Genomic DNA, 12818 nt, shown 5'->3' with positions numbered 1-12818 from the left:
GGTTCTCTCAAAAAAAGAAACATTAAAAACGAAAAATCATTGCTCATTGAGAATCTGTGAATTTCCATTCATACCAGATTCTCTAACATCACCTTCCTGGTGTTGAAAGCTTATCTGAAAAGTCACGAATAATATCTTTGATGACACATATGTGACAACGTCAGAATGCAACTTACAGGGAGCTACACATCAGTTGTGAATTTACAGTGTGTATCCTTGGCTAATATTTACACTGAAATGTGCTTTAGGGATACGGATGGATGAAATAATGTCCATCCGTCATATAGGTCAATTTCCTATAGGACTATTATGCCTTCAATGACTAATTGCCATCTCTTCAGAACTAAAAGAAAGCTGGGTCAAGAAAATGTTTTTGAATTTCATGTAAGAGAAGACTAGGGTGTTTGAAAGGGTCCACCTACCTTCTGGATTCCTCAGATTGGTTGTGGAGAGGAGGATAGCAACCTATGATTTGGATGCACACCGCTAGTCCCAGAGGGAGGATGTGTACCTTATTGTCAAATATAGATAGATAGATAGATAGATAGATAGATAGATAGATAGATAGATTTTACCAATATTACTAGTCCACCTCTGCCAGGTCCAGACTGCATGACCTGGGGGCAACACAATGCCTGATGCCTGGGTTCAGAACTTGAGGAAGGCCAGCTGATGGGGGAGGGGGGAAATCCAACAGAGCCTGGGGCAGTGAGGGAGATGGCCCTGGGACACCTCCCCACAGAGCAGGCTATGGAGTTTACCTGCCAAAGAGCAGCACACTCTCCCTCAAGACATCCCTCTCCATGACAGAACGTGAGGCTGAACCTCACAATTCCAGAAGAAATGAGGGCTACCCATCTTTTCAATTCCAATCGCCTCTGCAGAACTTGGACCCAGAGATGTTGGAGTCTTGGGGCCATGGAACTCTGATGCCCATGATAGAAGCCCTTTCTGCCCCAGCACTCAGAGCCACTTCCTACATCCCCTCTCCCCTGGCCCATCTAACCGTGTCCACATACCCGGACCAGGTCTCTACTTTCCTTCTTGTACTTCCTCTTTGTCTCTGTTTCTCTCTAACCACATCTCTCTCTATTTCTTCCTTTCACTCTCTAGGGAGTGGTGTATTATACGGTGCTAAACTTTGTTCTTATACATGGGAATATCCAATGTTCCCAGTACCAGTTATTCAAAAGACTACTCTTCTCCACTGTGTATGATTGACTCCCTTGTCGAATACTAGGTGACTGTGATGCATGGGTTTAGTTTGGGCTCTCAATTTCTGTTCCATTGTCTTGTGTGTGTGCTTATGCCAGTGACATAATTGATTTCTTTGTGTTAGAATGACGCTTGAAATCAAGAAGGGGGATGCCTCCTGTTTTGTTCTTTCTTGCGTTGGCTACATGGGGTCTTTTTGTGGTTCCAAATAAATTTTAGGATATGATTTTCTAATTGCATAAATATTGCATCGGAGTCTTGATAGAGATTGCACTGAATCTCTAGATGGCTTTGGGTAATATGGACATTGTATCTGTATTAATTCCTCCGAAAGTTGGACATGGGATGGCTTTTCACTGACTTGTGTGTTCTCCCCTTTCTTTCACCCAAATTGAATTTCTTCCATTTCTGCACACAGGTTTTATAGTTTTCTGTAGAGAGATTTTCATTTCCTTGGCTAACGGTATTGCTATAATTTTTATTGTTTTTGATGCTATTGTAAATGGGACTGTTTTCTTTACTTCTTCTTAGATAATTGGGTTAGTGTATCGGAATGATACAGAATTTGATATGGTGACTTTCTAGTTTAAAACTTCACTGTATTTCTTGGTTAGATATTAACAGGTTCTTGTACATTAAACTTTTTATTTTAGCCCTTTATCTAGTTAAAAAAAAAAAAACATGTTAGGGGCGCCTGGGTGGCGCAGTTGGTTAAGCGTCCGACTTCAGCCAGGTCACGATCTCGCGGTCCGTGAGTTCGAGCCCCGCGTCGGGCTCTGGGCTGATGGCTCAGAGCCTGTAGCCTGGTCCGATTCTGTGTCTTCCTCTCTCTCTGCCCCTCCCCCGTTCATGCTCTGTCTCTCTCTGTCCCAAAAATAAATTAAAAACGTTGAAAAAAATAATAAAAAAAACATGTTATTTGGGAATATTGACACACTACGTTATATTAGTTTCAGATGAACAACATAGTCATTGCACAAATGTATACATTCTGGTACGCTAACACAAGTGTAGCTATCATCTGTCACCATGCATCCCTACTCCAGTACCATTCTCTACGTCCCCTATGCTATATCTTCTATCTGTGATTCATTCATTGCATAACCAGAAGCCTGCATCACCCAATCCCCTTCACATATCTAGGGCATCCTTGTCTTGTGCCTGATCTTAGTGGAAAATCTTTCACAATTTCACTGCTGAGTATGACATTAGCTGTGGGCTTCACATACGTGGCCTTTGTTATGTTGAGATTTGACCTTTCTGCACAGAATTTTAGAGATTTTTACCACAAATGGACACCAAATTTTCTCAGAACGCTTTTTCTGTGTCTATTGACATCATCACATGAGTTTCCTTTTTCCTTTTTAACATGTATTTATTTAGTTTAGTTTAAATGTATTTATGTATTTCTTTAGTATTCATTTTTTCAAGTTTTTAATTAAATTCCAGTTGGTTAACATACAGTGTAATGTTAGCTTCAGGTAAAGAATGTAGTCATCATTCACTTACGTACAACACCCAGGGATCCTCACTACTCGTGCCCTCCATACGCCATCACCCATTTTAACCATCCCCCTACGCCACCTCCTTGGCGACGTCCCTGGACTGAATCCTAACCCTAGTTAAGGCTCTCTCCCCATGGGGACCCAATTCCAACGTCTGACAACACCACGCACGTGGGGTCCAGAAGCGTTGCAGGCTGACATGGCATGGAACATGGAAGCGCACCATCATGTTTCACAGTCCTGGCTTCAGCTGCCCGAGAGGATTGCGGAGTACTCCTCGACCAGGGGCCGATTGAAGTTTGTGGCCTTGGCAGCCAAAGACGGATCCTGACCGGCACCGTCCCATGTGCCCTCAACTCAGCCTTTCGGGGAGACCACTGCTTTGCTGTGGGTTCGGCGCCTGGAACCTCCTGGGACCTAACCCTAACCCTAACCCTACCCCGAACCGGGACCCTCCACTGAAACCTAAGCCTGCCTTGATCCCTAATCCTGCATTTGAGCCGCCTTCTGGCATGGGCCCTCACTTCAGCCCTCGAGGGAGATCACGAGACTGGAGTCACTTTGGCCCTGGCGACGTCCCTGGTTCAAACCCTAACCGTACCTAAGGTTCTCTCCACATGAGGACCCAATTCCAACGTCTGAAACACCACACAACTGGGTTCCAGGAGCAGTGCAGGCTGATTCGGCATGAAACCTGGAAGCTCACCATGTCGTTTCCCAGGCACGAGGCAGCTGCCCTAGAGGATTCTGGAGGCCTCCTCGACCAGGGGCGGACCGACGCGTGTGGCTTTGGCAGCCAAATAGGGACCCTGACTGGCACCGTCACTTGTGCCCTCAACTCAGCCCTTCGGGGAGACCACTGCCCTGCTGTGGATTCGGCGCCTGGAGCCTCTTGGGACATAACCCTAACCCTAACCCTAACCCTACCCCGAACCGGGACCCTCCCCCGAAACCTAAGCCTGCCTCGATCCCTAACCCTGCAATTGAGCTGACTTCTGGCATGGGCCCTCACTTCAGCCCTCGAGGCAGATCATGAGACCCGAGTCACTTTGGCCCTGGAGACGTCCCTGGTTCGAACCCTAACCATAGCTAAACTCTCTCCCCATGGGGACCCAATTCCAACGTCTGACAACTCCACGTGCCTGGGGTCCAGAAGCGGTGCAGGACGACTTGGCAGGGAACCTGGAGGATCACCATGTCGTTTCCCAGGCCAGGCTGCAGCTGCGCGACAGGATTCCCTAAGCCTCCTCGACCAGGGGCTGATCGACGTGTATGGCCTTTGCAGACAAAGCCGCACCCTGACAGGCACCGTCCCTTGTGCCCTCATCTCAGCCCTTGGGGAGACCACTGCCCTGTTGTGGGTTCGGCGCCTGGAACCTCCTCGGAGCTAACCCTAACCCTAACCCTACCCTGAACCGGGACCCTCCACCGAAACCTAAGCCTGCCCCGAACCCTAACCCTGCAATTGAGCCGCCTTCTGGCATGGGCCCTCACTTCACCCCTCGAGAGAGATCACAAGACGGGAGTCGCTACAGCCCTGGCGACGTCCCTGGACCAAACCTAACCCTAGCTAAGGCTCTCTCCCCATGGGGACCCAATTCCAAGGCCTGACAGCATCACGCGCCTGGGGTCCAGAAGTGGTGGAGGCTGACTCGGCATGGAAACTGGAAGCTCACCATGTCGTTTCCCACGCCCGGCTGCACCTGCCCGAGAGGATTCCGGAGGTCTCCTCGACCAGGGGCCGATCGAAGTTTGTGGCCGTGGCAGCCAAAGACGGATCCTGGCCGGCACCGTCCCTTGTGCCCTCAACTCAGACCTTCAGGGAGACCACTGCCCTGGTGTGTGTTCAGTGCCGGGGGCCTCATGGGACCTAACCCTAACACTAACCGTACCCCGAACCAGGACCCTCCACCGAAAGTTAAGCCTGCCTCGATCCCTAACCCTGCAATTGAGCATCCTCCTCCCCGGGGCTGTCACTTACCGTGGCTCATCATGGCTGATCCTCTCCGGGCCTCCTCGCCAGGGGCTGCTCGCCTCGGGCCTCCTCGTCCGGGGCTGTCACTTACCATGGCTCATCATGCCTGAAGCCTCTCCCTGTACCTGAATGCAGCCTCCAGACCATGAGGTCTCAGCTAGGAAACTTCCGGGAAAGGTTCGAGTAATGGGAGACACAGAATCCCAAGCAGACCCTCCAGCGGCTGTGCAGTGAGCACAAAATCCCAAGCGAGACATATGCCTGAATCCTAAAAGCCAACAAACCTTGTGGTCTCAGGTCCGAAAGTCCCGGGTTAGGACCGAGGAATGCCAGACACAGAATCCCAAACACCTGCTATGAGCTGCGGCCTCCAGGCCCTGAGTCAATTACCATGGCTCACCATGGCTGAAGCCGCTCCCTGTACCTGAGAGAAAGGGGTCACAGAATACCAAACAGCCTCCAGAACCTGGGGTCTCAGCTTAGAATCTCCCAGAAATGGTCCCAGAAATCAGGGAGACACAGAAACCCAAGCAGCCCATCCAGGGATGTGCAGCGAGCACAAAATCCCAAGGGAGACATAAGCTAGACACAAAAAACCCTGTGTTCTCAGCTCAGAAATTCCCGAGATAGGTCAGATGGATGCCAGACACACAATCCCAATCAGCTACTGTGAGACCCGGCTTCGAGGCAAGGAGTCAATTACCATGCCTTTCCATGGCTGAGGCCGCTCCCTGTACCTGAGAGAATGGGGTCACACAATCACAAACACCGGCAGACCCTGGGGTCCCTGCTCAGAAACTCCTGGGCAAGTACCAAGGGATTGGAATGGGTAGTGCCCCTGCTCGCCCCGGGCCCCCAGGCTCGCCCCGGCACTCCTCACCCCAGGGCTGCTCGCCCCGGGCCTCCTCGCCCGGGCCTTCTCGCCCCGGGCCACCTCCCCCGGGGCTGCTCGCCCCGGGGCCTCCTTGCCCGGGGCTGCTCGTCCCGGGGCCCCCTCGCCCGGGCCTGCTTGCCCCGGGCCACCTCCCCCGGGGCTGCTCACCCCGGGGCCCCCTCGCCCGGGGCTGCTCGTCCCGGGGCCCCCTCGCCCGGGGCTGCTCGTCCCGGGGCCCCCTCGCCCGGGGCTGCTCGCCCCGGGCCTCCTCGCCCGGGGCTGTCCCTTACATTGGCTCATCATGCCTGAAGCCTTTCCCTGTACCTGAGAGAAACGGGTCAGAGTATCCCACACAGGCTCCAGACCATGGGGTATGAGCTGAGAAACATACGCGGAAGGTTAGAGAAGTGGGAGACACAGAATCCCAAGCAGCCCCTCCAGCGGCTATGCAGCGAGCACAAAATCCCAAAGAGACATATGCCTGAATCCTAAGAAGCCAACAAACCCTTACTCTCAGCTCAGAAACTCCCGGGATAGGACCGAGGGATGAGGACACAGAATCCCAAACACCTGCTACGACCCCCGGCCTCTAGGTTCTGAGTCATTACCATGGCTCACCATGGTTGAAGCCCCTCCCTGTACCTAGAGAAAGGGGTCAAAGAACCCGAAACAGCCTCCAGACACTAGGGTCTCAGCAGAGAAACACCCTGGAGAGGTCCGATGGTTTGGAGACACAGAATGGGAAGTGCCCCGCTCGCCCGGGGCCTCCTCGCCCGGGGCTGCTCGCCTGGGGCCTCCAGGACCGGGGTTGTTTGCCCGGGGCCTCCAGGACCGGGGCTGCTAGCCCGAGGCCTCCTCGCCTGGGGCTGCTCGCCCAGGGCCTCCTCGCCCGGGGCCTCCTCGCCCGAGGCTTCTCGCCCGGGGCCTCCAGGCCCAGGGCTGCAAGCCCGGGGACTCCTCACCCGTGGCTGCTCGCCCGGGGCCTCCAGGCCCGGGGCTGCTCGCCTGGGGACTCCTCGCCCGGGGCTGCTCGCCAGAGGCCTCCAGATGCGGGGCTGCCCGCCCGGGGCTCCAGGCCCTGGGCTGCTTGCCTCGGGCCTCCTCTACCGGGGCTGCTCCCCCGGGTCCTCCTGGCCCGGGGCTTCCAGGGCCGTGAAGCTCACTGGGGGCCTCCTCGCCCGGTGCTTCTCGCCCAGGGCCTCCAGGCCCAGACAGCTCACCCGGGGCCTGCTCGCCCGGGGCCTCCTCGCCCGGGGCTGCTTGCCAGAGGCCTGCAGATGCAGGGCTGCTAGCCCGGGGCCTCCAGGCCCGGGGCTGCTCGCCCCGGGGCTCCATTCCCAGGGCTGCTCGCCCGGAGCCTCCTCGCCTGGGGCTGCTCGCCCGGGGCCTCCAGGCCCAGGGCTGCTCGCCCGGGGCCTCCAGGCCCAGGGCTGCTCGCCCGGGGCCTCCAGGCCCGGGTCGGCTCGCCCCTGGCCTCCTCGCATGGGGCTGTCTCTTACCATGGCTCATCATGCCTGAAGCCTCTCCCTCTACCTGTGAGAATCGGGTCAGAGTATCCCACACAGCCTCCAGACCATGGGGTCTCAGCTGTGAAACGTACAGGGAAGGTTGCAGAAGTGGGAGACACAGAATTCCAAGCAGCCCCTCCAGGGGCTATGCAGCGAGCACAAAATCCCACAGAATTATATGGCTGAATCCTAAAAAGCCAACAAACCCTTCCTCTCAGCTCAGAAACTTCCGGGATAGGACCGAGGGATGGGAGGCACAGAATCCCAAACACCTGCTACGATCCCCGGCCTCTAGGTTCTGAGTCATTACCATGGCTCACCATGGTTGAAGCCCCTCCCTGTACCTAGAGAAAGGGGTCAAAGAACCCGAAACAGCCTCCAGACACTAGGGTCTCAGCAGAGAAACACCCTGGAAAGATCCGATGGTTTGGAGACACAGAATGGGAAGTGCCCCGCTCGCCCGGGGCCTCCTCGCCCGGGGCTGCTAGCCCCGGGCCTCCTCGCCCAGGGCTGCTCGCCTGGGGCCTCTAGGACTGGGGTTTTTTGCCCAGGGCCTCCAGGACCGGGGCTGCTCGCCCGAAGCCTCCTCGACTGGGGCTGCTCGCCCGGGGCCTCCTCGCCCGAGGCTGATCGCCCGGGGCCTCCAGGCCCAGGACAGCTCGAACGGGGCCTCCTCGCCTGGGGCCTGCTCGCCCGGGGCCTGCTCGCCCGGAGCCTCCTTGCCCGGGGCTGCTCGCCCGGGGCTACCAGGCCCGGGGCTGCTCGCCAGGGGCCTCCAGGCCGGGGGCTGCTCGCTCGGGGCCTCCAGGCCTGGGGCTGCTCGCCCGGGGCCTCCTCAACCGGGGCTGGTCGCCGGGGTCCTCCTGGCCCGGGGCTTACAGGGCCGTGACTGCTCACTTGGGGCCTCCTCGCCTGGGGCTGCTCGACCGGGGCTTCTAGCCCCGGGGCTGCTCGCCCGGGGCCTCTAGGCCCGGGGCTGCTCGTCCGGGGCCTCCTCGCCCGGGGCTGCTCACCCGGGGCCTCCTCACCCGGGGCTGCTCGCCAGAGGCCTCCAGGCCCGGGGCTGCTCGACCGGGGCCTCCAGGCCCGGGGCTGTTCGCCCGGGGCCTCCTGGCTCGGGGCTGCTCGCCCGGGGCCTCCTGCCCCGGGGCTGCTTGCCCAGGGCCTCGTCGCCCAGGACAGCTCGTCAGAGGCCTCCAGATTTGGGGCTGCTAGCCCGGGGCCTCCAGGCCCGGGGTTGGTCGCCCCAGGCCTCCAGGACCAGGACAACTCGCCCGGAGCCTCCTCGCCCGGTGCTACTCGCCCGGGGCCTCCAGGCCCGGGGCTGATCTCCCGGGGCCTCCTCCCCAGGACTGCTAACCCGGGGCCTCTAGGCCCGGGGCTCATAACCCAGGGCCTCCAGGCCCGGGGCTGCTCGCCCCAGGCCTCCTCGCACAGGGCTATCTCTTACCATGACTCATCATGCATGAAGCCTCTCCCTCTACCTGAGAGAAACAGGTCAGCATATCCCACACAGCCTCCAGACCCTGGGTTCTCAGCTGAGAAACGTACGGGGAAGGTTGCAGAAGTGGGAGACACAGAATTCCAAGCAGCCCCTCCAGGGGCTATGCAGCGAGCACAAAATCCCAAGGAATTATATGCCTGAATATATGCGAAAATATATGCGAGACCCAGAATCACAAACACCTGCTACAACCCCCGGCCTCTAGGTTCTGAGTCATTACCATGGCTCACCATGGTTGAAGCCCCTCCCTGTACCTAGAGAAAGGGGTCACAGTACCCAAAACAGCCTCCAGACACTAGGGTCTCAGCTGAGAAACTCCCTGGAAAGGTCCGATGGTTTGGAGACACAGAATGGGAAGTGCCCCCCTCGCCCGGGCCTGCTAGCCCCGGGCCTCCTCGTCCGGGTCTGCTCGCCCGGGGCCTCCTCCCTGGGGCTATTCGCCCGGGGCTGCTCGCCAGGGGCCTCCATGCCCGGGGCTGCTAGCCCCGGGCCTCCACGCCCGGGTCTGCTCGCCTGGGGCCTCCTGGCCAGGGGTTGCTCGCCTGGGGCCTCCTCACCCGAGGCCGATCACCCGGGGCCTCCATGCCCGGGACAGCTCGACCGGGGCCTCCTCGCCCGGGGCCTGCTCGCCCGGGGCCTCCTCGCCCGGGGTTGCTCACCCAGGGCCTCCAGGCGTGGGGCTGCACGCCGGGGCCTCCAGTCCCGGGGCTGCTCGCCCTGAGCCTCCAGGCCCGGGGCTGCTCGCCCGGGGCCTCCTCGACCGGGGCTGCTTGCCTGTGTCCTCCTCGCCCGGGGGATCAAGGGCCGTGACTGCTCACCCGGGGCCTCCTCGCCTGAGGCTGCTCGCCCGGGGCCTCCAGCCCCAGGGCTGCTCGCCCTGGGGCCTCCTGGCCAGGGGCTGCTCGCCCGGGGCCTCCTGACCAGGGGCTGCTCGCCCGGGGCTGCTCGCCATGGCCTCTTCGCCCGGGGCTGCTCGCCTGGGGCCTCCAGGCCCAAGGCTGCTCCCCCGGGGCTGCTCGCCAGAGGCCTCCAGATGAGGGGCTGCTAGCCCGGGGCTGCTCGCCCGGGGCCTCCTGGCCCGGAGCTGCTCGCCAGGGCCTCTTCGCCCGGGGCTCCTCACCCGAGGCCTCCAGGCCCGGGGCTGCTCGCCGGGGCTGCTCGCCAGAGGCCTCCAGATGCGGGGCTGCTAGCCCGGGCCTCCAGGCCCGGGGCTGCTCGCCAGAGGCCTCCAGATGTGGGGCTGCTAGCCCGGGCCTCCAGGCTCGGGGCTGCTTGCCCCGGGCCTCCAGGCCCCGGGCTGCTCTCCCGGCGCCTCCTCGCCCAGGGATGCTCTCCACGGGCCTCCTTGCCCGGGGCACCGGGCCCCGAGCCACCAAGCACGGGGCTGCTCGCCCGGGGCCTCCAGGCCTGAGGCTGTTCGTGCCATGCCTCCTAGCCCGGGGCTGCTCGCCCAGGTCCTCCTCGCCCAGGGCTGCTCGCCAAGGGCCTCCTCGCCCGGAGCAGCTCGCCACAGGACTCCTCTCCCGGGGCTGCTTGCCTGTGGACTCCTCGCCCGGGGCTGCTCGCCCGGGGCCACCTCGAAAGGGGCTGCTCGCCCGGTGCCTCCTCGTCCGGGGCTCCTCTCCCGGGGCTTCAGCCCTCAACTCAGCCCTTCGGGGAGACCACTACCCTGCTGTGGGTACGGTGCCTGGAACCGCCTGGAACCTATCCCTAACCCTAACCCTACCCCGATCCGGGACCCTACACCGAAACCTAAGCCTGCCTCGATCCCTGATCCTCCATTTGAGCCGCGTTCTGACATGGGCCCTCACTTCAGCCCTCGAGAGAGATCACGAGACTGGAGTCGCTCGGCTCAGGCGACGTTCCTGGACGGAACTCTAACCCTAGCTAAGGCTCTCTCCCCATGGGTACCCAATTAAAACGTCTGACAACACCACGCGCCTGGGACCCTGAAGCAGTGCAGGCTGACTCGGCAAGGAACGTGGAAGCTCACCATGTCGTTTCCCATACCCGACTCCAACTCCCGAGAGGATTCCGGAGGCCTCCTCGACCACGGGAGAAACAACATGTGTGGCCGTGGAGGGAAAAGAGGGATCCTGACAGGCACCGTCCCTTGTGCCCTCAACTCAGCCCTTGGGGGAGACCACTGCCCTACTGTGGGTTCGGCGCCTGGAGGCGACAGGTACCCAACCCTAACCTTAACACTACCGTTATCCGGGACCCTCCACGGAAACCTAAGCATGGCTCGATCCCTAATCCTTCATTTGAGCTGCCTCTGGCATGGGCCCTCACTTGAGCCCTCGAGGGAGATCAGGGGACCGGAGTCACTTCGGCCCTGGCGACGTCCCCGGACCGAACCCTAAACCTAACTAAGGCTCTCCCCTCCTGGGGACCCAATTCCAAGGCCTGACAGCATCACACGCCTGGGGTCCAGAAGCGGTGCAGGCTGACTCGGCAAGGAACCTGGAAGCTCACCACGTCGTTTCCCATTCCCGGCTGCAGCTACGGAGAGGATTCCAGAGACATCTTCGGCCACGGGCTAACCGACGTGTGTGGCCTTCGTAGCCAATAGAGATCCTCACCGGCGCCGTCCCTTGTGCCCTCAACTCAGGCCTTCGGGGAGACCAATGCCCTGCTGTGGGTTCGGGGCCTGGAGCCTCCCGGTACCCAACACTGACCCTAAACCTACGCCGATACGGTACCCTCCACCGAACCCTAAGCCTGCCTCGATCCCTAATCCTGCATTTCAGCTGCCTTCTGGCATGGGCCCTCACTTCAGCCCTCCAGGGAGGTCATGAGACCGAGGTCGCTTCGGCCCTGGCGACGTCCCTGGACCAAACCCTAACCCTAGCTAGGGCTCTCCCCTCATGGGGACCCAATTCCAAAGCCTGACAGAATCACACTCCTGGGGTCCAGAAGCGGTGCAGGCTGACTCGGCAAGGAACCTGTAAGCTCACCATGTCATTTCCCAGGCCCGGCTGGAGCTCCCGAGACGATTCAGGAGGCCTCCTAGACCACGGGAGGAACAACATGTGTGGCCGTGGCAGCCAAAGAGGGATCCTGACCGGCACCGTCCCTTGTGCCCTCAACTCAGCCCTTCGGGGAGACCACGGCCCTGCTGTGGGTTCGGCACCTGGAAACTCCTGGGACCTAACCCTAACCCTAACCCTACCCCGAACCGGGACCCTCCCCCAAAACCTAAGCCTGCCTCGATCCCTAATCCTGCATTTGAGCCGCCTTCTGGCATGGGCCCTCACTTCAGCCCTCGAGGGAGATCACGAGACCTGAGTCGCTTCGGCCCTGGCGACGTCCCTGGACCGAAATTTAACCCTAGCTAAGGATCTCCCCTCATGGGGACCCAATAACGACGTCTGACAGCATGACGCGCATGGGGCCCAGAAGCGGTGCAGGCTGACTCGGCAAAGAACCTGGAAGGCACCATGTCGTTTCCCAGGCCCGGCTGCAGCTCCCGAGAGGATTGCGGAGGCCTCCTCGACCGCGGGAGGAACAACATGTGTGGCCGTGGCAGCCAAAGAGGGATCCTGAACGGCACCGTCCCTTGTGCCCTCAACTCAGCCCTTCGGGGAGACCACTGCCCTGCTGTGGGTTCGGCGCCTGGAACCTCCTGGGACCTAACCCAAACCCTAACCCTACCCCGAACCGGGACCCTACCCCGAAACCTAAGCCTGCCTCCATCCCTAATCCGGCATTTGAGCCGCCTTCTGGCATGGGCCCTCACTTCAGCCCTCGAGGGAGATCACGAGACCGGAGTCGCTTCGGCCCTAGCGACGTCCCTGGCCCGAACCCTAACCCTAGCTAAGGCTCTCCCCTCATGGGGACCCAATTCCAACGTCTGACAGCATCACGCGCCTGGGGTCCAGAAGCGGTGCAGGCTGACTCGGCAAGGAACCTGGAAGCTCACCATGTCATTTCCCAGGCCCGGCTGCAGCTCCCGAGAGGATTCCGGAGTCCTCCTCGACCGCGGGAGGAACAACATGTGTGGCCGTGGCAGCCAAAGAGGGATCCTGACCGGCACCGTCCCTTGTGCCCTCAACTCAGCCCTTCGGGGAGACCACTGCCCTCCTGTGAGTTCGGCGCCTGGAACCTCCTGGGACCTAACCCTAACCCTAACCCTAACCCTAACCCTAACCCTAACCCTAACCCTAACCCCTAACCCCTAACCCTAACCCCTAACCCTAACCCTAACCCTAACCCCTACCCCTAACCCCTAACCTTA

The sequence above is a fragment of the Felis catus genome, chromosome D2, assembly GCF_018350175.1.
Source record: "Felis catus isolate Fca126 chromosome D2, F.catus_Fca126_mat1.0, whole genome shotgun sequence".
Classification (NCBI taxonomy): domain Eukaryota; kingdom Metazoa; phylum Chordata; class Mammalia; order Carnivora; family Felidae; genus Felis; species Felis catus.
Note: the sequence above shows the minus strand (reverse complement) of the source record.